Source organism: Petaurus breviceps, unplaced genomic scaffold (assembly GCF_028583685.1).
Source record: "Petaurus breviceps papuanus isolate PSGF00001 unplaced genomic scaffold, PetGlider_PUasm1.0 129, whole genome shotgun sequence".
Classification (NCBI taxonomy): domain Eukaryota; kingdom Metazoa; phylum Chordata; class Mammalia; order Diprotodontia; family Petauridae; genus Petaurus; species Petaurus breviceps.
The window spans coordinates 5,693,554-5,698,129 of NW_027185665.1; the positions used below are offsets into that span (position 1 = coordinate 5,693,554).

The 4,576-nt window shown below is 39.2% G+C and overlaps 1 non-coding gene across 1 annotated transcript; it reads left to right on the forward strand.

The window, feature by feature from the left end:
* Positions 1-799: 799 nt before the first annotated feature.
* LOC138173918 (U6atac minor spliceosomal RNA) lies at positions 800-927 on the forward strand. The gene has a single exon (XR_011171574.1). It is a non-coding gene; the product is annotated as a U6atac minor spliceosomal RNA (small nuclear RNA).
* Positions 928-4,576: the final 3,649 nt, after the last annotated feature.

The window sequence follows — 4,576 nt, forward strand, 5'->3', positions numbered from 1 at the left end:
CTAACTTTTAAGCACGATAAAAATAGCATCAAATATATCTTTCTTTTATGTATTGGCTTCACTTATCTGATAAGTCACCCAACAATTTCCAAACTATAGAGAAAATATGTATAGTTAAGTGATGGTAATCCAGAATTTATACCAAGACACTATGGAAAAAACATTTCCTTATGATAAATTTCAAAGGAGTAATAGGTTGAAAGCATTTTCTACTTCTGGCAGAAACTCAGACTTTATTAGGAAACATTTTTCACATATGTATGAGTTAGACACCAGAGCTCGGATATCCCCTTCTCTCATATAAAAGGTTTCTAATAAAGGGCAACTAGGTGGTGCAGTGAACAGAGCATTGGCCCTGGAGTCAGGAGGACCTGAGTTTAAATCTTGTCTCAGACACTTAACATTTACTAGCCATGTGACCTTGGGCAAGTCACTGAGCCCCAACTGCCCTCCAAAAATAAAAAAAAAAGCCAAATAAATAAATAGAAGGGTTCTAATTTATCTGAGATGACATATGCATTCTAGCATTCCCTAAAAGAGATGTCATTAGTTATGGATTCTGACCAATAGGAAGTATGTGTAAGGTCTACCTGAACATCGTGTTTTTTTTTCTTTTTTTATTTATTGTTCTTTTTAAAAAATTTCAAGTAACAAGTATTTCTTTATTCATTTATCCCTTCAACTATCCCCTCCCCTACTGAACAAAATTTTAAAACGAAAAACAAATTCCTCAATATACATCTATATAATCTGACAAAACGCATGCCTAAAGCAACCATGCCTTAAAAAAGCATGTCTTGTGTTGTATGAAAGGAGAAAAAGTTAGCACTCCCCTTGATAAGGATGGAAGAGGTCCTAGTGGCCGTTACAACACATATACGGTTAAGGCATTGCCACCTATTCTGTGGCATCTAACCATGTTTTTAATGTGTTTACATATGTTTAATATGTTTACAGGTATACATAGGTAGAGGGTACAGGACCAATTTAATAGGAAGGGATGATACTTAAAAGGTAAAATTAAGAGGTGAGAGGGATATAATGAGAGGAGATAGGGAGAGACAGATTGGGGTAAACTATCTCATAAAGAAGAGGCAAGGGAAAATGGTTACAATGGAGGGGAAGAATAGGAAGGCAAAAGGGAATGGGTCAACCTTATTCTCATGGAATTTGGCTTGGGGAGGGAATGAAATACACACTAAATAGGGTATCTCACCCTTCAGGAGAGTAGGGGGGAAGGAGATGAGAGGGGGGATGATGGAAGGGAGGGCAGGCTGGGGGGAGGGAAGTTGGAAGCACCCACTTTTGAAAAGGGACAGGATCAAAGTAGAGAATAGAACAAGTGGGAGGTGGGATAGGAGGGAGGGAAATATAGTCAGTCTTTCACAATATATCTACTATGTTATTGTTTTGCATTAGCTACACATGTACAAGCTATTTTGAACTGCTTATCTTCCCAGTAAGGGTGGGTGATAAGGGAGGAAGGGAATGAATCTGGAAGTCAAAGTTTTAAAATCCAATGTTAATATATATATATATATACATATATATACTATTAATAATACTATTTTACATGTAATTGGGAAATAAGATATACAGGCACTGGGGCATAGAGATTCACCATGCCCTACTGGAAAGTCGAAAGGGGTATGGGAGAAAATATGGGAGAGAGCAGATTGGAGGAGGGGCTATCCTGTGGGACTGCTATTTTGGGGCAGTGGGTAGGGGAAAAACGGGGAGAAGATTTGTAACTCAAAATCTGGTGGAAATGAATGATGTAAATCAGAAGTTAATAAAGCATTTGAAAAATGAAAAAAAAAGCATGTCTCTTTCTGCATTTTAAATTTATCACCTCTCTCTCATTCTGTGAGTGGCATATTCATCATTTTTTTTTAAACTTCTGGCTTATCAGTGTGTTGATCAGAGTTCTGAAGTCTTTTGAATTTTTTTTTCTCCTACAAAATGTATATCTTTGCAATGATAAGTTTATCACATAACTGTCAGAGTGGTGCTTTTCTTCTTGATTTTGAGAATTCATGATTTATCTTTGCATTCATTAGAATTCTAAAGTCTTTCAAAGTTGTTTTTCCCCATATGGGCATCCTTGACTCCAGGTCTAGCATTCTATTAACAACCACTTATTCCAAGAATTTAGCATAATAATTGGCAATTAGTCAGTACTTAATTAGGGCAGCTGGGTGGTTCAGTGGGTAGAGTACCTATCCTGGATTCAGGAAGACTCATCTTCCTGAGTTCAAATCTGACCTCAGACACTTAATAGCTGTATGACCCTGGGCAAGTCATTTAACCTTGTTTGCCTCAGTTTCTCATTTGTAAAATGAGAAGAAAAAGGCAAATGACTCCAGTGTCTTTGCCAAGAAAACCCCAGATGGGATCATGAAGAGTTGGACATGACTGAAAAATAACAAACTCTCTCCTGGTTCATTGCTTTCTTCCTACCCCTGAACATGAGCAGCCTTCAAGAATCTGTGCTTGGCCCTCTTCTCCATCTACACTCTTGTCTTTGGCAAGCTTATTCACTCACAATGCTTCAACTATCACCTCCGCACATGTTTTCCAAATCCATGTGTAACATTATGGCTCAAGTCAGTTTGCATAATACTCTCTTTATTGGTGAAGAATGTTTGCTCAATGCTCCATGCCTGTGAGAGGTAAAGTTGGCAAGAACTTGGAAGAAGAGAGGTCCTTGTTCTCCTGGCTTCTTACTTCAAGGGAGGAGACATTAATAGTTCTGAGTTCTCTTCATTGAGAGATCTCTGGAGGGAAAAGACTCCAGAAAGTATACATATACAGGAGCACCTTGAACATGTCCCTATCTCCAACTTACTACACTATAGACTTTGGGGAATTTCCCCCTGGATGAGATCAGGAAGTTGGGGACTCTGTCTCTCTCTGTCTCCCTCTGTGTCTCTTTGTCTTTGTCTTTCTCTGCCTCTGTCTCTTTCTGCTTAGTTTATATATCTTGGTCCCAGTGGGAGAGCTCATTGACTTTGTGTATTATTGGGCATATTGTAATCTTTATAACTTCCCTGACTTTATTTTCTATTTGCTTAGAGGCAGCTAGGTATCCAGTGAATAGACCACTGGGTCTGTAGTCAGGAAGATCTGAGTTCAAATTTGATCTCAGAAACTTATTAGCTGTGTAGCCTTGTGACTCTGGGCAAGTCCCTTAACCTCTGCATACCTCAATTTTCTCAAATATAAATGATGATAATGATAGCAGCTGCCTTCCAGGGTTGTTGTGAGAATCCAATAAGATAATATTTGCAAAGTGCTTAGCACAGTGACTGACACTTACTTGATAAATACCTTTTTCCTTCCTCCCTCCTTCCCTTCCTTCTTTCTTCTCTCCCTTCTTCCCTTCCTCCCACATGGATACACATAACCTATATAGACACACTCACTCACCCTACATGTCTTTGACCTTGACCTATTTTCTCGATCACATCTCCAATTCCCTATAGGACTTTTCTTCTTCCATTCTATTTCCATTGACCTCTGAAATTCAGCATGTCCAAAATCAAGCCAATTTTTTCTCCCTAAATTGATTACTTCTTCTGACTTTCTTATTCCTGTCACTTTTGTAACAACATTCACTGTATCTCTCTTGTTTGAAATCTCAGTCTTATCTTTGATTCCTTCACTTCGCATCCCCAAGCTGTCACTGATTCCTGTGGATCTAGCACGTCCCATCTCTTTCACCCATTCTCTCCTTTCTACACCCACTGCCATTATCCTCGCATAACTCCTCATCAACACCCACTTGGACTTTTACCAGCCTGACAGGTTTTTCTGTTTCTCCTCTCTCTTCTCTGTAATCTATCCTTCATTTTGCTTCCAGAATAATCTTTCTTATGCTCCTTCAGGGCAGGTATTATTTGTCTTTGCATCCCTACTGCTCTTGGTGGGTGGGAGCCACCTATAACATATCACAAACAAGGAATTATGAAAGCTGCACAGAGGATATAATCAAAGACATGCATCATCAGAAAAGAAGGTGGGTTGGTCACATAGTGAGAACAAGAGAAAAACCATGGACTTCTTGCAAGCTCCACGGGTTTCCTTGCAGTGTCAAGAGAACTTGAGGAAAGCCCAAAGAACGTTGAATGTGCCCCCTTGTGGTGACCTTGGAGGATACAGTTGAGACTTGCACAGGGTGAGCAAGCCTGGATAACTTGCAATTTTAATAGGTGGAGGAAATGCCTACATCTGGCTTACTCACATAGGCATTGGCATATTGGGGTGTCTGTCCCTAATGGCTACTGGAATGCTTTTCGTGTAGTAGGTGTTCAATGGATGTTTACTTAATTAGACTACACATAACCCCCCAGCTCCAAAGTCTTCACTGGTTCATTTTTTGGTCTTGAGAATAGTTTCAATCTAATCCACTGATTATACCTGTAGAACTGACCAGGAAGAGCCTTATAAATTGGAGTGGAAATCACATCTTATTCATGAAATTTCTCAACCTGCTGACTTTTTATGAGTCACTCCTCTACTTGATATTGCCATCAATGATATCCTTGATCTTGCCATCACCTACAAATGTATTACC